General features: G+C 52.0%; 1 long non-coding RNA gene across 1 annotated transcript in view; it reads left to right on the forward strand.

The window, feature by feature from the left end:
• Positions 1-10,642: 10,642 nt before the first annotated feature.
• The window catches only part of LOC118674638, a 35,986-nt gene continuing 23,753 nt past the window's right edge, over positions 10,643-22,875 (forward strand). Inside the window, exon 1 of the long non-coding RNA XR_004973686.1 lies at positions 10,643-10,718. This is a non-coding gene — a long non-coding RNA (uncharacterized LOC118674638). The remainder of the gene's footprint in view (positions 10,719-22,875) is intronic.

Consider the following 22,875-nt stretch of genomic DNA (forward strand, 5'->3'; position numbering starts at 1 on the left):
ATTGAGGTGGCTTGATCACAGTCAGCTGGGAGACAATCGGGTCCTGGGTTTGAGGGCGCTCCTCGCTTGCCGGGGGCCTCGGTGGGGGCGTGAGGACAGCCTCTCTCCTCCAGGCAGCCTCGAGGAGCTCCACCTGTCCCCTCCTGTCCTTACCCAGGCAGTCGGGTTTCTCCACGTCCCCTCGGGTCTCCAACACAGAGGCCGTGGCAGCTTCTGGTCTTCTGGGTCCTGGGGCTCCCAGCCCTCCGGGTGTGACTCCCCTGGGCCCCACTGGTCAGGGCATCCCAGAGCCTTCCCGGGTTCAGGGGAGGGACAGAGACCAGACCTCCACTTGTTGATGGGAAGGTATCAGAGGACCCGTGGCATCTCTCATACGCTGTGCTGGGGAGTCGGAGAGAGGGGTCACCGGGGAGGTTCGAAGGACCTGCCCAGGTGGGGGGACCCGAGACCAAGGGGCCATGGTAACGCACAAGGCTTCCAAATGCACCGAAGCGAGGCAGCGCCGGCCCTGCTGAGGCATGTCCTGCGTCCTAGGGACCATGGGACGCATTGAAGGGATGTGACATGATCAGATTTGCAGCGGAGAACGACTCCCAGTGACTGGGGGGGCTGGGGAAGGTTTGCACAGGGTCTGCTTGGAGCCCTAGGCACTGCGTGAAGGAAGGGATTGAAATAACTCAGCTGACAGGTGTGGACGCTTCAGGGGAGGGGCAGTGGGTGGAGGAACCAGAGAGATGTGGGGACATTGGGTACCTGGACACACGGAGGACATGCCGCTGCCCCCGGCTGGCCAGCCTCCTGTCATGCTTGTCCTGCTCCCAGTCCCCATGGGCCAGCACAGCCCAGCCCCTGCCCCCACAAATCAGCTGCCCGGGTGGCCATGTGGGCGCCTGGCCCGGAGCGCACGGTCCCACAGCGGCTGCGTTGTCATCCCGGCATAGCCTACAAGCATCCGTCAGTGTCCCGAATGTGAAAAATGGGGGCAATAATATGAAATGTGACAAACATTTAACGTCTCTGAGGCCGCGATCCCGATAGCAACGGGAGGAGATGATGGAGTGCGACCGGGGCGGAAATCAGATTTCCTGGTGCGGGAGCTGATAAAATGTTTCATTTCTCCAAACAGAGAGTCTGGGGTTGACCTGATGTGTCTCAAGCCTGCGGGGGCCCATCTCGGAATCTCCAGCCCAGAGCTTGGAGGTCCGAGGGTCTCCTGTCCCCATCACGGTCCCCAGCTTTCCCGAGGGGTCATTGTTGAGAGCCACAGAGCATGGAGCTTAAGTCAGGGGTGCTTGCATTTGAAACCCTCTCCTCCTGTCACCAACAGAGCTGCTTTGTTTTATTTTTAAAATGAGAATGACGGATTTCCACCTTCCACAGTTGGCGTAGGGCGTCCATGGAAGCACCGCAGTCCCGCCTTGTGGACCCTCACAGCCTTCCCACGTGTGCAACTTAAATGCGAGGGAACAGCCCCAGCCAGTTTGGTTCAGTGGACAGAGAGTTGGCCCAGGTTCAGTTCTGGTCAAGGGCATGTACCTCGGCCGCAGGGTCCTCCCTGGCCCCGGCCCTGTAGGTAGGACCACCACATCTAGCAAATGGAAATACAGGGCACCCAGTTGAATGTGCATTGCAGATAACTGACATAGTTTTAGTCTTAAGTATTTCTCTCACATCGATATTTCTGTCTTTCTCTCTTCCACTCTCTCTAAAAATCAATGGAAAAATATCCTCAGGTGAGGGTTAAAAAAATAAATAAAAATAAATACAAGAGAACAGAGGCTCCCTAGGTAGAGCAACTTCTCCCAGGCCAGCTCTGAGAAGAGGTTTGGCGTCCTGTGATGGTGACGCAGGTGGGCGTATCGCACAGCACTCAGACAGTGGATGGGTGCCCCGCAGAAGCCGGTTTAAACTCAGTTCTGTCTTGCAAATAGAATTCCACAAGAATGTGTGGTAGTGAGCTCCTCGTCATCAGAAGTATTCAAGCAGAGGCTGGAGTTACCTGTTCAGAAACATGGTCGGGGGAACTTTCAGCTCATGTGAGGGATCAGAGCAGACGGCCTCTGAGGTACAGCCTGGCTCTGAGCACTTCGGACCCAAAAACTTACGTTTCAGGAGCAAATACTGGAATAGCCACAAGGGGCTGTTCTGCTAGTTAAGGCCAAACTGTTCCTGACAGATCCTTCTCTTGGTGGCTCTGGTGGCGCAACGTCCGGATGACTTGCCCCTCTGGGGGGACACAGCCCGGGCCAGCTGGGCTTCCTAGAGCACCTTGGGCCACGGTAAACGAATCATGTCACCCTACGTGAGCCCCGGGATGGAGGCTCCGGTGGCTTCTCCGTGGCTTCCTGGGGTCTGTGGGGTTTCTCCACCGTCGAAACCTGAGGAGAGCGAATCTGTCACACACTGTGGAGCAGGACCTCTAGGAGCCGACCCTCTGGGATAGAGCTGGCCGGTCCCGGGGCCAAAGGCACGGCAGGATGAGCCATGCCCTACTTTACATTCAGTGTATTCTCACCTCTCTCTCTCTCTCTCTCTCTCTCTCTCTCTCTCTCTCTCTCTCTCTCTCCCTCTCTCCCCCCCTCCCCTCTCCCTCCCTCCCTCCCTCTCTCCCTCTCTCCCTCTCTCTTTCTCTCTCTCTCTCTCCCCCCCTTCCCCTCTCCCTCCCTCTCTCCCTCCCTCTCTCTCTCTCTCTCTCCCCCCCTTCCTCTCTCTCTCTCTCCCTCTCTCCCTCTCCCCCCCTCCCCTCTCCCTCCCTCCCTCCCTCTCTCCCTCTCTCTTTCTCTCCCTCTCTCCCCCCCCTGCCCCCACTCAACACAAGTCTGTCTCACTCTAACGGCTTGGCCATCTCGTTCAGGGCCCTGACAGCTTCTGCTTAAAGGACCACATAGTAGCCCGGCCGGTGTGGCTCAGTGGTTGAGCGTCGACCTATGAACCAGGAGGTCACGGTTCGATTCCCGGTCAGGGCACATGCCTGGGTTGCGGGCTCCATCCCCAAATGGGGGGTGTGCAGGAGGCAGCCGATTCTCTCTCATCATTGGTGTTTCTCTCGTTTCTCTCTCTCTCTCTCTCTCTCTCTCCCTCACCCCCCTCCTCCTTCCTCTCTCTGGAAAAAAAAAAAAAAAGAACCACATAGTAAATATTTTCACTTTGCGGACCATAGTCTTTGTCACAACCGCTCAACTCTGCTGCCATCACGTGAAAGCAGCCACAGGCGCTATGCGAATAGATGGGCATGGCCCTCTCCTAAATAACTCCACCCACAATATGTCTATCGGGGAATGAAACTTTATTCACGAAAGAGGCGGCCGCTAGATTTGGCCGCTGGGAGCTCGTTTGACCACCCATCACTTTGAGCTGGTCCTCAGCAAACCAGGAAGGAGCAGAGCCCGCCCCATGCCAACCCAGGTGCCCTGGGCCTTACCCATCTGCTCCTCAGGGTGCGGCCCCCGAAACAGCCCTCTCCGCCCCGCCATGCAGGTCTGTGCAGAGTGTCAGAAATGTGGGATCCCAGCACCCCTCCTCTCCTACTCCCCAGATCTCCCACCCCCACCCACATCTGCATTGAACAACATTTTCCAGCGATTCACACACATTCATGTCTGAAGAATGCTGGGTGACGGAGGGAGTCGGCTTGGAGGTAGAGATGAGCACCTGTGTTTCAATGCTCTGCCGTGTTCTGTGGATGGCGGAGCTGAATCAAGAAATTGTGACCTCAGGCCAGTCTTCCAACCTCACGGACCTCAGTGCTTCTGTCTCTAAAACGGGGGTGGTGACAGGATCTAACTTCACGGGATTCTGGGGAGATGGGCGAAGATGCTTTTACATACAGTGTCCTGAAAGCTTTAGTGCAAATTATTTTTCAAATATTTTTATTGATTTCAGAGAGGAGGGGAGAGGGAGAGAGAATTAGAAACATCAATGAGAGAGAACCATCGATCAGCTGCCTCCTGCACGCCCCACACTGGGGATCAAGCCCGCAACCAGGGCATGTGCCCCCGACCAGAATCGAACCTGGGACCCCCTAGTCTGCAGGCCGATGCTCTATCCACTGAACCAAACTGGCCAGGGCAGTGCAATTTTTTTAAAAAAATGTGTTTTTATTGATTTCAGGGAGAGGGAGAAGAAGAGGGAAGGAGGAAGGGAGGGGAAGGGAGAGAGAAAGAGAGAGAGATCAATGTGAGAGGGAAACATTGATCGGCTGCCTTGCACACACACCCCAACCGGGGATTGAACCCGCAACCTGAGTATGTGCCCTGACCAGGAATCCATCTTGCAACCTTTCAGTGCATGGGTGACGTCAACCAACTGAGCACACCAGCCAGGGCTTTAGTGCGATTTTAAGCTTTAATAACGTCAGAAGCAGAAATGCTATAGACTTGTCGAATGCATCATTTGAAAATTAAAGTATTTCCATTTTTTAAAAAGTATTTAGTCTTGTGAATTTATACGTTTTCAACTTTAATTTTTTAAAAATATATTTTATTGATTTTTTACAGAGAGGAAGGGAGAGGAATAGAGAGAAGCATCAATGAAAGAGAAACATTGATCAGCTGCCTCCTGCACACCTCCTACTGGGGATGTGCCCACAACCAAGGTACATGCCCTTGACCGGAATCGAACCTGGGACCTTTCAGTCCACAGGCCGATGCTCTGTCCACTGAGCCAAACCGGTTAGGGCCAACTTTAATTTTTGTGTCAGTCCATATTTGCCCTGTTCAGTGAGAGGAGCTTAAAAAAAAAAAAAAAGAGAGAGAGAGAATGAGAATTTAAAGACTGATTTTAAAAAACTTCCAAAAGTGAATAAATGGGAAGAAAGTTAGGGAATCTTTCAAGTGAGGTGGGAATCTATAGCATTCATACCTCTGAAGTTATTGAAGCTGAAAACTGCACTAAGGTTTGGGAAGAGTTACAGAAGAGAAGCTTTTTTTCTTTGACATCGTCATGGTCATGGCCACCACCATTTGGTCACAGCAATCACCATGGAAACCCTTGGGTGATACTAATTACTGGGGACCAGGGACCATGTCCTGTTCCTATCACACCCCTGGTCCCAGCGGGGCATGCCCCCCTCCACCCTCAGAGCTCGTGCCATGGTTCTCTGTGAGACCCAGGAGATAGATGGGTAGCGGGTCTGAGCCTCTAAGGAAAAGACCAGGCTGCATCACACCTGGGCGTCCTCAGTTGAGGGGCTGGTGGGGAGACTGGGCAGCCTCAGTCTGGAGGGAGAGGATGGAGTCCAGGAGAAAGACATGCTTGTCTGCCGATGATTCCGGAAGGATGGGGACAAGGACTCAGTGTAGGGGCAAAGAGCTGCTGATGCCGGAGAGATGCCCAGGGGAGCATGGACTGCAGGAGGGGGCTCCCGGGAGGCCAGTGGTGACCCTGGAAAGGGCAGAGTGGGGAGGGTGGGGGTGATGGTGGACATTGGGGAGGGAGGGCTTAGGGTGGTGACTATAGCCCACCCTTCAGTGTGATGGGCACAGCAGGCTAATAAAGCAGCCAGGTGTGGGAGCGGTGAGGGTGCTAGGAAGGGAGCAATCAGAGAGTAGTTGTAGTGGAAGGAGAGGTCTGAGAGGCCTGTGGCTGGTGGTGTGCTGAGCTCCGAGCACCTCTGAAGACCTGGTGGAAGCCGTGGGAGCCCGCTCCCCTGCAAACCCGCTTCCCTGGGAGATTTGCAGCATGTGGGGTGGAGCCCATAGAAACTCTGAGCCCACCCAGGCCCCGAGCAGAAGCTGGCGGGGGATCGCGAGCAGGGTTGAGAGGGCGCGGGTGGGCACTGGGCGGGGCTTCTCTGTCTTATTCAAGGCTGCTCTTCTTTGCCAGAGGACTGTCCCCCTTTTACAGGTGGGGAAACTAAGGCGCAGGGGCTGGCGTTATGGGACGCTCTGCTGAACTCCCGTTCCAGAGGCAGGAAGGCAGCCCAGGCCGCGCCAGTCGCCCGGGCTAATTAAACTCTAATTGAGTTCCTTCTCCTTCCTCTGAAGTGTCACAGTGACGTTAAATTACAGGATTCAAACATCCAATTTCCCAAACTTAAATGTGATTTATCTTAATAGGACTCTGCACCAGGTCACTTTATCATGCATAGTGTCTGAGACCAGACCTATTATTCACAGGGACTGTTTGTGAGCCAGAGAGTGTGGGACTGGGAGAGGCCTGGGGGTCAGCTCATGGGGATGTGGGACTGGGAGAGGCCTGGGGGTCAGGTGTGAGGACGTGGGGCTGGGAGAGGCCTGGGGGTCAGCTCGTGAGGACGTGGGGCTGGGAGAGGCCTGGGGGTCAGCTCGTGAGGACATGGGGCTGGGAGAGGCCTGGGGGTCAGGTGGGAGGCGGCCAATGGCTGTCTCCGTGATGAATGCAATTCCACTTGGCATCTCGATCTCCAGCCTTTGCAACGTTGGGAAGACAGAGGGTGATCCAAAGGACATAATGAGGGACATCTTTGGAAATGCAGTGCTCCACTCTGTCAGTCTCAGGAACCCTGGGGAGTTGGGGTGGGGGATGAAAAGGTCTGGGGTGAGCAAGCCTGCAGCTGAAGAGTCCATCTGCATGTTAGGGAGCTGTGCTTCCCCTCCACGCGCCCACCCGAGGCCAAGTAGGTGCTGCCGAGACTTGGGGGAAGCGTGGTGGCTCTGAGCTCTGGCTCTGGGCCCAGGCCCCTGGAGCTTAAACCTGGAGGGAGGCTTGACCCCTTGAAATCCGTGGGACTGGCCAGGCCGGGACTTAAATACCGTCTTGGTTTTCCGTTCTGTCCAAGGCAGGTAGCTGAAGGTAGTTCGTCAGCTTGTTGTGGGGGTTGGAGGAGACAAGGAATGTCAACCACTCAGCACAGGACTGGGGGGATCCCCTGTGCATCCTCGGTGACGTGGCTTCTGTTAAGCACGCCGCCCCGTCTTCCCCCAAACCTCCAGTGGGCAGAGACGGGTGCACATGGCACAGCCTTCCGGGGGAGAATTTGCCTTGCTATTTGCTGATCGCAGAGACGTGCCCCTGCCTCTTGTGACCCAGGTAACTAGCTCCTAACATGAGGGATGGAAGCCCCTTTATTTCACTTCTCCTGATCCCAGTTTTGGAGGGAGGCCGGGGCCCATGTGTCGGGAGCCGTGCAGATTCCAGGGGAGCTAAAGGTGGCTCAGACCCCATGTTCTCGACTTGGCTGAGATAGACACTCATTTCCGAGGAGGCTGGAGGGGCACTGGGGCCAAGGGGCAGTGTGTGCGAGGGCAGTGCTGCAGGTTCTGGCCAGGCAGGCTTCAGGGAGGAGGTGACATTTGGGCTGACCCTGGAATGAGGAGGTTCTGAGTCTTTCGTTCAGTTTGACTCAGACGGGGAGAGTCCGTGGGGGAAACTTCAGGGATGGAGGGTCGGATAGGAGAAGGGTCTTGGCTGCTCAGGGGAGGGATGCATGGGGGAGGCAGGTGCGTTGAGAGGAGCTTGGTCAGCGCAGCAGGATGGGGAGGGCCCTGGCGGGGCTGGGACTGGAGGAGAGGTGGCAGCAAGCAGGGGCAGGCGTAGCATGGACTGCCTGGAATCCACAAGCCACTGCAGAAAAGGCAGGTGATCTTCCTGAGAGGGTGGGGCTTCCAGAAGGTGTAATGTTCAAGCTGAGACAACTTGGAGGGCCGACCAGGCCAGGAGAAGAGCAAGTGCAGAGGCCTAGGGCCTGCAGAAGGCGCGGGGAGAAGGACAGAGAGAGAGACAGACAGCTCTGACCTCTCAGGCTGGAGTGGAGGGTGAGAATGAATTGGGCGTAGTGGGAGCTAATGCAAGGGCCCCCGGTGCAGCGCCTCACAAATCCTGTGGTCTCTAGGATCCAGGCAGGTCACAGGCAGGGTCTGGTGTCACCGGGATTTTGACTGGTAGCCCCCAGGCCCCAGCTGACTCACAGTTGCCTGAGCTCAGGGCCTGAGCTCCCCTCTGCGCCCATGGCCCTGCACGTCGCCCTCCATTGCTCACCCTTGACCGTGCGGTCCTTCCGCCTGGGCACAGAGGACGCTCGCCATCACTTAGAGTGTCAGACGCTCCCAGAGAGCCCCCGCCCTGGCCTCATGCGGGGCTGGGCTCGCTCTGTGGGATCCATTCTGCTCTAGAGAGTCTGATATCACCCAGTGTTTATGGATGGCTGAGTCCAAAATACCCATTCCGAAGGCCACTGAAGGATGAAATTCCTTGTTACGTTCATAGATCCTCTTGTCTCCTTTTCCCCCCGTGGAGGAGCATAAAGCATTGGTATTTTTAGCTCAAAGCCTGGTCGTTTTGCTAATGCTACCTGAGTAAGAAGGAAGGGCATTTTGGGGGGGGGGGGGTAGGTTTGATGAAGACAGCCCCAGCCCCAGAGGCAAACCCCTCCCCAACCAAGGTCCTGTTTCAACCACATCGGGAAGCTGAGAGCTGCTGCCCGGACTGTCCTGGCAGCTCTCAGCGATGCTGACTCTCATGAGGTCTCGGGGCTTAAACGTTAGGTGGAGGCGACTACACCCGGCCTAGATACCCACCCGGGAAAGAAATCGGGCTGAGGCTGGATCCGCAAGACCTTGTCCTGCACCCTCTCCCCGTGGTCAGCCTGCCAAGTTCCTGGGGGGCTTAGTAAAATACTCCAACGCTCCCTAATTCTGGACTGAACTGCTTCTAGCTCCACTAATGGCACCGGAGTCCTGGGTCTGTCGTGGTCCCCCATGCTCAGCAGGCCCTGCCTTCTCCCTTCCGGCTGGTCTCCCAAACCTGCCGGAAAGGCTGGAATTATCCACCCGCCTTCACCTCTAGCACAGCCCCTGCCACTCGTGGTGGAGTTCACGCATTTCCATGCCCAGCGAGGTCAGGCTCTTCAGTCTTAATGGCTTTCTTTGTACATCTATTTTTATTGAGTTCAGAGAGGAAAGAAGAGGGAGAGAAAGAAACATCAATGATGAGAGAGAATCATTGAGTGGCAGTTCCCACACTGGGAGCAGAGTCTGTAAACCAGGCATGTGCCCTGACCAAGAATTGAACCGGGATCTCCTGGTTCATAGGCCGAAGCTCAACTCCTGAGCCATGCCAGCCGGGCAAGTCTTCATGACTTTTGGATCTTCTGGGCACAGGATTTCCTGGCTCCAAGACGGTGTGCTGACTTAATGAACACATGCAGGAACCAATGCAGGAGCATATGCAGACACCACCAGAGCCCACTGCCTGTGCAGATGGTGACAAGCCCACATCGGTACCCCCTGCCCACCTGTGCGTCACTGGGTGGTGTTCTCCGAATTCCACCTACATCGTCCTGCTTAGTGATGATGCCATCATACTGGTGTTGATGTCCACGACTCTGTGTTTGGGGCTGTCTCATCCGGGAGTAAAACTGGCAGCCCTTGCCCTCTTAGAGCATCATCCGGGAGGGGCAGTTATTGGGCAGCGTGTGAGTGCGGGCATAAGTGCCAGGGCCGGCAGACGGCAGGGTCCCAGGACAGGAGACCCAGGAGGGATGCTCGAGGAAGGGCGTGTTACACACAGACCTGAGGCGCAGGGAGGAAGTGGCCAGGCGAGAGCATTCCAGGCTGGGGACGGATGTAGAAAGGACTCTGCTGGTGTTAGGGCTGGAGGGCCGGCTCCTTTGATCTGGGTGGTTACGGAAGACTAACCTGCATCTGTCTTACCTTGTGCCTCTCCTCCACCCCCTTGAGCTGGTGATGGAGGGCAGGAGGAAGCCCCTCCGCTCTGGGGCTGGGGTGACAGCCACACTATGTGTCCTGAAGGGACATCCTCCCCCTCTGAACGTTGGCCAGCAACCCAGCCCACTGTGAACGCCTCACCTCCCACAGCTCCAGGCGTCCTGGCGTGACACAGTACTTAGGAGGCAGGCACAGGTGGCTGGGTCCCTTGCCATTGATGCAGACCGCAGCCTGTCACTTCCCCTCTCCAAGGCTTTCAGACTTTCCCTTAGAATGGGAGTACACCCACCTCGGCTTGTTTGGAGGAGGAAATACAAAAGTCTATGCAATAGCAGCACATAGTAGGCACTTTATATCACCGTTTGTTTCCCTTCCTTTCTGTCCAGAACTCAAGCCCTGCTCCTTCAACTCGAGCTAATTATAGTGCAAGCACGCAAGGTCAGCACTGTGCCATTCCCTGGGCCACACTGCGTTCTCGGGCCATGTTATCACGCCCATTTTATAGATGAGGCAACTGAGGCTCACGGGGGTCAAGTTACTTTCCCAGAGTCCCAAACCACTAAGCTGGGAATCAGGCTCTGGCCTTCTGCCTCGACCCCTCCCTGCACCCCTCTCCGTCCCTCCTGGGCGGCTCAGTGGGCAGGGGCTGGGAGGAGGGATCCTCTTTTCCTGCTCCTTCCAGCCCTCTTTACTACGGTGCAGTCAGCAGCCGACAGGCGGCACGGGGAGAAACACACAGTTGTAAATAACCATTGTAGCAAAACAGGAGGGCTGTTCTTGACCCCACTCCTGACAAAGTCACTCTCTCCCCAGGTCCCCGTTTAGTTTGGACGAACAACTGTGGGCTTCTCAGATGCAAGCTGGCACCTGGATTCAGCGAACAGGTAAGGGCGGTTGTGCCTGCATCACACACCCCGGGCCTGCAGAGGAGCTGAGGCCTGGAGCAGACGGGGGAGGATCCGGTGCCTCCTGGGAAATCCAGAGGTGGTTGGAGCAAAGCCCGCCGCCCCGCCTGCGTGTTCCAGAGAGGATCGGGCAGGAGAGCAGACTTCTATTCAACGCTTCTGAATACAGGTGTGTTCCTCCTGGTCTCATCTCATTATCCCACAAAACCGGGGGAAAGGCTTTGTAGATGAGCGCGCCGAGGCTACAGGGGGCTGATGGCTTTGTGTGTCACACAGAGAGTAAGTGCTGGAGTCTAGATTCACGGGAGGTCTGATGGACTCATAGGCGCTCGTCTGGCTGCTTCCAGCTGGGCGGCGTCCTGTACTCTGCTGTGATCGAAGCGGGAGGGCGGGCCCACACTCACTGATGATGGGCTGGGTGTGGGCTGCCTCTGCCTCCCTGTGTCACCGGGGCCGCAGCGCCACCCTGGAAAGCTGTGCTGTCATGTGCTCATTGGATAAAGGAGGGAGTTGAGGCCAGTGTGGAAGCAGAAAGCCTGGGCCATGGGTACTTTCTGGTGGCGCTGGGAGTGGTCTCCATGGGTGGTCTCCTCCACGGTGTCCAGCAGGTGGCGGGTGGCAGGCAAATGCCTGAGGCGGCCGCTGTGCTGTGGTCTGGGGACCTGGGAGTGGAAGGGGGCTCATGAACCAGGGGCTCATGAACTAGGCCGTGTGCAGGAGCCGAGTGCATTTCCACCAGCGGTCATGGAAGGCACGGGGGCCAAAGGCTGGGGACATGAAGGCCAGGGGACGCAGGTGCGTTATCGCCAGGACTGTGTCTGGGGCATAGGGCGGGGCTGCCTTTGGGGATGAGGTAGGAGCTGGGTGCTCACCAGGAGGCCTGGGCCAGGGCCCACCTGCAGGGAGTGATGTTGAGGGCTGAGCATGGACAAGCAGGGAAGTCAGCCCTCGGAGAAACCAGCCCGGCCATGGGCTGGGCGGAGCCTCTCTGTGGGAGGGAGGCCTGGCAGCAGACCGTGTCACCCACCACCTGTCTGCTGGGTGTTTGCTTTCTCCCCCTGTCCCGCAGAGCTCGGGGCTGCTGACTCTTTTGCAGATGCTCAGCCCATTTCAGGTCTGGGCACTGCATGGACTGGAGCTGATTAGTGCTTCTGGGAAGGTGCCCCCTGTGGGACAGGGACAGGGACAGGAGGGAATGAGGAGGAGGAGGAGCCAGCCCTTCCCACGCTGGCCCGCCTGCACTGCTCAGGTTTCCTTAGGGAGGGACAAAGGCTCGGCCTCCTTGTCATCGGGCTCTGGGTGTTTGTCACAGAAGGTCACGGTGTCTCTGTCCACAGGAGGAGACACGCACAGGAAACGTGAGCTGGGGCAGGGGGGCGGGGTGAAGTGGAAGGAGAGGCAAAGAAGAGCATCAAAGAGAGCGGTGGACATCACTGGGCCCAGCACCCGCTGCCCAGGCCACAGTGGAGCTTCAGGCTTCTGGGCAGGACCCGTTCGGACCCATGTAGACCAGGTCTCTGTCCTTGTGGCTGCAGATAGATAGCTGCTCCGCACCCACGCTGCACGGGCCCTGCCACGGGGAGGGAGGGCATTGGCCCCCGGCTAGCTGGGGTCTGGATCGAGGGCTCCGTGGAAGAGGTGGCACTGAGCCTGGCCTGCTTTTCCTTTGTGAAAAGGTTTTCCCTTACTGAGGCACATCCTCCTGCCTGGTTCTGGCTCTCAAGTATCACCACCCTAGGAGCTCAGGACCATCCCTCTTCTGATCACCCTTTTTTGAGTCTTAAATCTCAATTTCAGTCAAAATCAATCTCTCTCTCTCTCTCTCTCTCTCTCTCTCTCTCTCTCTCTCTCTTTCTCTCTCTCTCTCTCTCACACACACACACACACACACACACACAGAATCACTCTCACCACAATCTGCACAAGTGCTCAACACCAACCCACGTTCAATACCAGCAGACATCACGCAGCCTCCACATGGGGACCCCCTCCCCCACCGCCTCTGGGGCTCCCCTCCTGTGCCCGTTCGCTTCCTGATCAGTCCCCTTAAGAGAACTCGACATTGATCTGCCCCCATCACGTTCCCTCTTATTCAGGTGTCACCCTCGCTTTCACCGCCCAACGCTGCAGCAATGCTCTTCTGAAAGCACCACCAGGGGCCTCCTAGTACGCGGCCTAATGACACCGCCTTCCTTCCGCCGAGACCACAGTAGCTGTGGGACCACCACTTCTGCTCCCAGCCCCTTTCTGCTGCTGGTCCCTCCCCACACTTCTCCCCCAAGGTCTCCCCCCCCCCCCAATCTCACTATCTGTGTTCTACTCGAGCAATCCCCTGGCATCTCATGGTTGCCTGCCATCTACCTAGACACTGATGACACCAAAACCCCTGGCTCCTGAGCTCCACGTGGAACTTCGCACGGAGGGGTGGCTGCAGGGCAGGGCCGATGGCTCAGGTGAGCCAGGATTCCACACTGCTAGCTTGGCCGCTTCAGAAAGAGAGCAGCTCAACGCTCTTCATCTCGTGGCACACGTGGCCTAACTACTAAAATTCTGCCACACACCCAAAATACGTTTTCGCCTCTCTGACCAAGAAGATAGGCATACTTTTGGTTCATTCACACCGGATGGCTATTGTTGTGTTGGCTGTTGTTATTATTATTTTTTATTCAACAATCTAAGGGAAAAGGTCAGTGTCCCCGACAAAATAGTCAGGTTTTGCATGTTTTAAAAATTATTGCTGCACACGGGTTGACAATCGCCGAGGTAGATTGAGACAGGAATTAAATGAATTGTTGCCAGCGGAGGCATAACAGTAGCTCTTTGATTCTTTTTGGATTAGATGCAGAATTAAATTAGAAGCTCATGGCCACGTCGTTTTATTTCGCCAGATTCCTGGTCTATTGTAGAGGAGCTTCGCGAATGCAGCTGAAGCCATTGTTGATCGGTTGTGCATGTGTCCTTTATTTTTTCCCCTACGAGAGGGAGTTGTGAGAACTCATGTCTTATTCTCAGAGTTTGAAAAAGGTGGATGAGCAGAATGTTATGTGTTGAATGACAGGGAGAATGAGTGGGTGCGAGAAGTGACAGGAAGGGGCTGAGCTCGCCGCTCGCAGCTGCTCATCTGTTCGCCTTGCGTTCCTGAGGCTGCTTATGCTGCGGTGCCCGGGGCTGCTGCTCCCTCACTCTGACAGCACCCTGAGCTCTTCGTTTAAATGAAACGAGCGCTCGGGATGAGTGAGTTTGGTCTATTTGAACCTTAAAGTTCGTTGGCAAAAAAAGTCAGCGTGTGCCCTAGCCAGTTTGGTTCAGTGGATGGAGCCTTGATCCGCAGACTGGAGTCGCAGGTTTGATTTCTGTTCAAGGGCACGTGCCTCAGTTGCAGGCTCGGTCCCCAGCCCAGGTCAGGGGCATGTGGGAGGCAACCAATCGCTGTGTCCCTCTCGCATCCATGTTTCTCTCTCTCTGTCTCTCCCTTTCCCTTCCACTCTCTCTACAAATCAATGGAGAAATATCCTCTGGCAAGGACTAACACACACACACACACACACACACACACACACACACCAAAAAAAACACACAATGAAACAAGAAGTCTGTTTGTTGTAGAGTCTCATTTGTCTCCAGCAAAGTCAAGAAAATACCTTTCAGTTTATAAGCCCAGTAGCAGCCTCTAAACATTCCCAGGTCAGTGAAAGCAGTGGAACCAGGTCAAAAAGGCAAAATCATGTTTGAAATGCACCCTTTTTAAAAAAAAAAAATTGAGATGTCATTGACATATAACCTTACATTAGCTTCAGCGGTATGACATCATGCTGTGATATGTGTATATATTGCTAAATGGTCTCCACAGCAAGTCTAGTTAAAACCTTGCCCTGGCGGGGTGGGTCAGCATCGTCCTGTACATCCAAAGGTTGCAGGTTCGATTCCTGGTCAAGGAACATGCCTAGGTGGCAGGTTCAATCACTGGAATTCGGTAGGGATGATGTTGAATCTGGAGACCGCTTGGGTAGTATGGACATTTTAACAATATTACATCTTCCAGTTCATGAGCATTAAATATCTTTCCATTTACAGGATCTGTGTCTTCAATTTTTTTCATCAATATCTCATAGTTTTCAGTGCACAGGTCTCTCACCTCCTTACATTTATTCATATACATTTTATTATTTTTGATGCAATTGTACATGAGATTGCTTTCTTAATTTCTCTTTCCAATAATTTGTTATTAATGTATGGAGATGCAACAGAAAGTTGTATTGTGGTTTTGTATTTTACAGCTTTACTGAATTTGTTTTAGTTCTAACAGTAGTTTTGGTGTGTTTTTTTTTTTTAAAGAGAGTTTTCTATTAATAATACCTTGTCATCTGTAAATAGTGACAGTTTTTCTTCTTCCTTTCCAATTCAGATGCTTTCCTTTCTTTTTCTTACCTAATTGCTCTGGCTACAACTCTCAGCACTGTGAGGAAAACAAGTGATGAGAAGGGCCATCCTAGTCTTGTCCCTAATCTTGGAGGAAAAGCTTTTCGCTTTTCTTCATTGAGTGTGATGTTCGTTGTCACCCAGATTTTAAAACTTCTCTTAGAATGTTTGATTGTGGTAAACGGCACACAGTGTAACATTCGCTACCTTAACCATTGTAAGTATGAAGTCCAGTGGTACTAAGTACATTGGCATTTTGCGTACCTGTCACCACCACCCATCTCCAGTACTCTCTTCATCTGGCAAAACTGAAATCCTGCCCATGAAACAGCTTTCTATTCCTCCTCGTCCCCAGCCACTGGCAACCACCATTCTACTTACTTTCTGTGTCTATGAATTTGACTCTTCTATCCACCTCCTATAAGTGGAATCCTACAGTATTTGTCTTCAGATGACAGGTCTCAAGGTCTATCCATGGTGTAGCATGTGTCAGAATTGTCTTCCTTTTTAAGGGCTGGATAATATTCCGTGGCATGTGTATACCGTGGCACCTAACGAGAGAGCCCCTTCCAGCTCCCGGCCACCTAGAATGTTCCAGCGCGCGCTGGAATCATAACCTCTCTGTGCGCCTCTGCAGTGGCCGGTCACCCTTAAAAACGATGTCAGCCTCCCCTGTGAGGACTAGATGTGATTCTCCACCTGAAAACCCGCCGCTGGTCCTCTTAGGCGCCTCATTTGGGTCGGGGATGCTATAAAACACCGTGAGGGGAAGGCAGGTGAGTCCACCTGCGGAACGTCCGCCCTGCTGGGATCTGCATAGGAAGGAGGCAATACCCCGCGGGCGACTCATCCTCATTGCATGTAAGCGCTGCTCTCCACCCGAAATGCACTGCGGGAAGCCCTGCATTTTAAGAGCTTCGGTATCAGCTGAGTGAATTCCTGTTGCCAGGAAAGGCACTTGAAGAATTGCTGCATTCGGCGTAATTGTCTGCTAGGTGCTCACAAAACTCCATGGATCCATCTTGCTCTTTGGCGCTATTGCTGCGGAGGCAGCCCCTCCACTCTCTCAGCGTCATTCACCATCACGGACCGTCTCTCGTCCACACGGAGCCTCTCGCTGCTCCTGAGAGTTCAGGCTCCTCACTGAGTGGGGAAACCCTACTCATCTCATCTCTCAGGACCCGGTTCCGAAGCTGCCTCAGGCCCACACTCTTCCCGGATCCCCTACCATGGGCACCCGCTCCCCCCTTCCCCATACATCCTCCAGTTCTGTCTTTATAGCTCCACACACTCCATGGCACGTGGCTGTTCGCCTGTCTACTTCTTGTCTTGGACAGTGAGCTCGGGGTAGCAGTGGGGGCACCTTTAATTCACCTTTCATCAGCGGCACCTGCCTGATAGTGCCTAGGGTATATCTGACACTTATTAGAACTCTGATTTAAAAAAATGAATGATTTGGCTGATTTGGCTCAGTGGTTAGAGTGTGGGCCGGTGGACCGAAGGGTCACAGGTTCGATTCCTGGTCAAGGGCAGGTACCTCTGTTTCAGGGTCGATCCCTGGCCCCAGTCAGGCATGTATGGGAGGCAACTAATGGATCTCTCTCTCTCTCTCTCTCTCTCTCTCTCTCTCTCTCTCTCTCTTTCTCTTTCTCTCTCACCTTCCCCCTTTCTCCTTCCCCTCCACTGTTTCTTCAAAAAAAAATTAATGGAAAAAATATCCTTGGGTGAGGATAAAAAAAAAATGTGGGAGGTCAGAAATGCTAAAGCTGGTACAGACTGGGGGGACGGGGTGGGGGGGGGGCTGTGGCTGAGATAAAAGGTGGAGTGGGAAGGGAACCCCTCCCTTTTACATGGGATCCAGAGCAGGATCTATCCCTTGGCCAAGCATCTTCTTCCTTGTGCGGGGAGTCTTCTCTGAATGGCACGGCCTCGGAGGCCTTGTCCTGTGGGAAGTGAGGGGCAGGAAGTGGCCGCTCCCCAAGGACCCGCCGGCAGCAGCGTGAAGCGGACTTGAGGCCACCTCACTGGTGCGTCCAGCCTCCCCCGTAGCTGTGCTGGACTAAGTCCTATGAATGTGCGTGCTTGGCTGGGACCGAAAGGGTGTCGGCCCCTGAACCATGTCATAAGGATCATGGTGGGGCTGACTGGTCACCCTTCCAACCCCCAGCCCTTTTCCCCGGGCACAGAGCCCTGCTCTGCACCACAGCCTCCTGCTGCAGAGGGATCACCCACCGAGCCATGTCCTGCCTGGAAGGTCCACCCCTCGCTGAGGGTCGGCGTAGGCATGGCCGCAGGTCACAGGGGTGCCGGTCTCCTCGTGGAAGTTCTCACAGTGGAAAGAGACCTATGTAGGTAGGATCGCCAAATCTAGCAAATGAAAACACAGGGCACCCAGTTAAATGTGAATTTCAGGTAACTGACATGTTTTTAGTCTAAGTATGTTCCAGGCAATATTTGAGCGCCCTGTGCAACCATCTTGAGGTCTCTTCCTCCAGAAACATCCGAGCTCTCAATGGTGTTTGCCTGGGACGTGCCCAGTCTGGGTCTGGGAGCAGAGCCACACAGCCGATGTGGCCGTCCCGGGGCTCAGGCACTTTGGATAGTGATGTATTTATGTTCACTAAACATGCCTGCTTCTGTCTTAAAAGGCTGTTTGGTCCTCAAGAGCCATAGTTTTATTTAGGTGTGTTTTTCCCCCTAAGAGCATTCTCCTCTTTATCCAGCCTCATTGACTTTGGCCATGCTAGTAGAGGTCACAGACTTTCTCTATTACCCAGAGATAGGGCTGGGAGGGGCTTTGAGGGATTGTACAAACATGTAGAGCATCCAGGGCAGCAAGCTGAAGTGTGGTCGCTTTCTGGTTCACTGCCTGGCCTAGGAAATTGACTGCAGCTGAGGGCCCCTCTGCACAATCATTCCTGGTTGCGTAGGATTGTTGGGAGAACTTTAAAAAGGTGAAACGTGCAAAAGGCACAGCTACCTCGGAAGATTGTCTTTAAAACTATTCTTACAACACAGTCTAGCAGTTGTACTCCTTGCTATTTACCCAAAGGAGTTGAAAACTTATATTCACACAAAAACATCTGCGCTCAGATGTTTATAGCAGCTTCCTTTGTAATCGCCAAAACTTAGAAGCAACCAAGATGTCCTTCTGCAGATGAATGGATAAATAAACTAGGCCATCAGACAATGGAATATTATTCAGTGCCGAAATGAAATGAGCTCTGAAGCCATGAAAAGGCACGGGGAAAACTTAAATGCATTTTAGTAAATGAAAGAAGCCAATCTGAATAGGCTACATCCTGTATGAGTCCAATTATCTGACATCCTGGGAGAGACAAACTGGGGGGCAGTAAAGACTAGTGCCTGCCAGGGGCTGGGGAGTTGGGGGGGGGATGAATAGGCAGAGCACAGATGATTATTAGGGCAGTGGAAATAATTCTGTGTGATTCTATAAAGGTGCATACATGTCATTGTACATTTTTTTTCAAATGCATAGAATGTCTAAAACCAAGACTGACTCCCAGTGTTAACTATGGACTTTGGGTGATTACGGTGTTTCAATGTAGCTTTATCAGTTTTAACGAATATTCAACTCCGGGCATGGGGGACTGTTGATATTGGGGAAGTGAGGCATCTATGGGGTCAGAGAATATATGGGAAATCTCTATCCCTGCCTCTTCGTTTTATCTAAAATTTTAATGAACCTAAAACTGTTTGAAATACTAAAAGAAAAGAGGCGAAACATGGAGTGATGAGAACAGTGCTAGGACAGTTAGTGTTTCCTGCATGGTAACTACTTCTCACTCATTCATTGGGGCAATGGCCTGATGGACTGTTCTGGACTTCTCTCTAGCACTCTTGCTATATTGACTTCTGGGCCTTCACCAGGGTAATGGCAACCATGTTTTGAAGAAAGATGAACTGACTGGGCACCGGGAAGCCTGGATTTCTTCCCAGCTTCCCACTGCTTGCAATACAGTAAGGATTAGGAAAACAGATGAAAGCCAGGAAACACAGCCACTTAAATGAAGTGAGTGACAATGATGATGATGATAGTGATGATGGTGGTAATGGTAATAAACACTTGGATAGTCTTCATCAGTTCTCAAGGCTCTTAGGGAAGAGCTACACTTGATAGACATGAAGCTGTTCACTTCATTTCGTCAATGAACCTATTTGGAGCACCAACATTGTGCTGGGTTCGAGGCATGCAGATATAAATAGGAATCAGTGTTTGATCTCAAGGACTGATAAACTCACCATGGCTAAGCCATTCATTAAGTTTACGAGATATAATAAAGTGAGGTAGGGAGTGGCATGGATTCCAATATGTGCATGAGGCTAGGTGGGAGGAATTCAGCAGGGTTTTTTAGTGGGTCTGGCCCCCTACATGTGATCAGAGTATTATAGAAGGGAACCAAGCAAACGAGAAGAGGAAAAAGAAGTGGAAATAACTCTCTTTAGGGTTTCATTAGGCCCTTCGGAATCTTTTACATTACTCTAGCAATCGGAGCAGGCTGCTGATTTTTTGTAGTAATTTGTTAAGTCAAATATAACTGCTCGGCGTCAGGATTTGGGGTCTAGGTGGTTGCTAAGTCCTTGGGCCACTCTTTCTAGCCAATCAAATCCAAATTTGGTAGATCTCCAGAGCATCCTAATAAAATTTATGGAAGAATTTGAGAAATATAATAAATTTTGAAGACATATTTGCATTCACCCCAGAGTCCAAAATTAAGTTTTTAATAATTCAGCGCACTTTGATTCGCTCTAAAGGTTCAATACAAAATGGAGGAGTGTTAACCACATAAACCACACTGATCAGATTTAAACCCAGGGAATAGCACAGGGCGTTAGAGTACAAAGAAACAGAGGACACACTTCTGTAGACCGGTCTCTCTCTCTTGTCTTCAGTGAGAAGGGAGTATATCTGCTCAGAGACACCGTGCAAAGAGTTTTTCCCAAGAATCTCTGTCCTTCCATGAAAATAGTCCTAGGCAGGGAGATTGGGGCAGTTTAAGGGACCATGTTCAAGGAAATAAGGGCAAAGGACAAGTCCAAATCCCAATTCCTGCATTTGAAGAATTAGGTAATTGTCTTTCTTCAAGAGACTCGGTCTGCTTAAAATTACATATACTTTCTGGGATAATTTAAGCATTCTGGAATTCTTCATCAAGAACAAACCATCCCAAGTCTTCATGGCTTAAAAATAAACAACCTTTTATTGGTTTCAACATTCTGTGGGTTGGCTGATCTCTCACCTGATTTCTCCTGAGCCTGCACATACCTCTATCATTAGCTGTTTTGTTGGCCAGTGACCAGCTGATCTAGGATGGTCTCACTCAATTGTCTCACACTTGACAGAATGTCAACTGGGGTGCTTTGGTTTTCTTGTAAGGCCTCTCTTCAGTTGGCTAGGTTGGGCTTGCTCACCAGGTATTTGCAGATTTTGGTGAGATTAGGGGTGTTGGTATAAAACCAGGAGCTGGACTTGGAATATTTTAAGATTGGAATGTCGACTACATCTCCAGGGAGAAATATAGAATATGCACTTGGATATAGGAGTCAAGTTCAGGAACAAGGTCTGGGCTAAGGATATATATATATATATATATATATATACTCTGTGGAAGTCATTTGCAAAGATATCATTTAAGGCCATGAGGCTAGATGAACTCAACATGGGAGTGTGAGTAGAAAATAAATCTGAGGAATAAGTACTATAGCTCCCTACTATTTAGATGTTGGGGAGGTGAGAAAAAAACAGATAGAGAGAATAATAAGAAGAAGCCAATGACCTAGGAGAAAATGCAACAGAGAGTGTTGAAAGAAGGAGAGAGTCAAATGCTACCAGCAGATCAAGTAAGAGGACTAGGAGTGACCAGTACATTTAGCAATGTGAAGGTCATTGGTGACTTTGATGAGGAAAGCCTATATGAGTCGTTTCTGGAGAGAATAGGAAGAAAGAATTTGAAAGGAAATTGATTTTCTTCTAATGTTTTACTTTGAAAATTTTCAAATATACAGAAAGGTTGCAAGATGTGTAAAGTGGATATCCCCGCCAAGGTTCTATAATGAACCTTTTAACAGATGTGCCTTCTCATGCCTCTCCATATAGTCAATCCTATATCCATTTAGTAACCCATCATTTTTATGTTAAAGAAATAGAAATGGGGTGGAATTGGAGTGAGATGGGCTGAAGGAATCTCTCTCTCTCTCTCTCTCTGTCTCTCTGTATCTGTGTGTGTATGTGTGTGTATGAATGATTTTACATGGGCAGTATGTGTTTATGTGCTGATGAGGAAGACCAGCAAAGGCATGATTGATGATACTGGACGAGTTAATATTTCAAATGATGTCTTTGGGTAGAAGAGGGAGTATGAGCTTTGGAGCATCAGCGGAGGAACTGGCCTCAGGTAGGCTTACCTATGGTGATGGAAGAGAGGGTGGAGAACGTGGCCGGATCCAGGAGAACGTGCATCAGGATATTACATGTGCTGTGGAAGGAGTGCCTGGGACCCAGCACCTCAGCCCTCACTGTGGATATGCCTCTGTTTCCAGCTGGGAAGGCGGGGAGAGCAGCATAACCAACCTCTGGGGTCTTCTGGGAGCTCAGCAGTGAAATGAGCATAATTATGGATATCATATGTTCACTACAGGGAGCTGTGGAGCTTCTGCACTGGGGATGTAGGTTTTATTGGGATTTTTATTATGCATACTTAGAAGAACGGCTTTGCAGGCGGTTGCAGCTCTGCCTCCCACTGTGTATAGTACCTTCTCCCTGGAGATTCTCAGATACTGATGAACAACCTAGGACTTCACAGACTTTGTCCCCATTAAGGGCCCCTAACGTTTGGTGGATGGACCAACATTGTACTGGAGGACAAGGAGCCTGGGAGTGTCCTAGAGGACTTGAGTTCATTCTGCCTTGTGGTGGTGTCTAGTCCCTGCAGCTGAGGCCAATGATATTGGGCAATACCAGTCTCTCATTCCTCTGTCCTCCCTTCTCTTTGTCTTCAGTCAGTAGAGCAAAGTTGATGGCCTGCAATTCGTTGTCTGTGTTTGGCTCCTGTGTATTCTAGCAAGTGTGGCATTTTATGCCAGAGTTCCTTTGTTCTTTCTGCAGCTCCGCACGCCGCCTTCCTTATGCTTGCAGTTATTTATGTCTGCAGAGAAGATAGGTGGGTGACCTGTCAAGTCACCACATGGAGCAAAGAAAGTCTTGCTAAAAAAGTACAGTAGCTATATTTAGCACTGCTTAATGAGAAGGAGCTATCTTGACTTCACTTCCCTTTCATTATGGTGAGGATTTTTAAAAATATATTTTTTTATTGACTTCAGAGAGGAAAGGTGAGGGAGAGAGAGAAACATTGATCAGCTGCCTCCTGCACACCCCCCTACTGGGGAGGGAGCCCACAACCCGGGCATGTACCCTGACCTGGAATCAAACAGTGACCTCCTGGTTCATAGGTTGGCACTCAACCCCTGAGCCACGCAGGCTGGGCAATGGTGAGGTTTTGAATGAAAACCCAAACACTCCATATTTGTATTCACTGTCATGGAGAAGCAGCAGGACTGGGAACCGGGGAGGGTTGGGGGAATATTGGGTTGAAACCTGGATCCTCTTACCTTGGGCAAGAGACCATACCAATTAGCCTCAGTTTCCTGATCGGCAGTCTCAGGTAGTAATCATTTTCTCATAAGGGTGCTGACAGGATTGAGAGAGGTCATTATGTGAAAACCCCCGTACAGTGCCTGGAGAAATAATAAGGTTTATTAGATATTAGCATAAGGGATGGGTGAGCACACTGCCAGCAATGATGAGGGTAAACAACCACGGTGGATGCCGAGTGTCTGTGTGTCCCACACTTAGTGTGCTGTGGTCTGCGTGGGCTGAATTAAGCCAG

Source organism: Myotis myotis, unplaced genomic scaffold (assembly GCF_014108235.1).
Source record: "Myotis myotis isolate mMyoMyo1 unplaced genomic scaffold, mMyoMyo1.p scaffold_m19_p_19, whole genome shotgun sequence".
In the NCBI taxonomy this organism is placed as follows: domain Eukaryota; kingdom Metazoa; phylum Chordata; class Mammalia; order Chiroptera; family Vespertilionidae; genus Myotis; species Myotis myotis.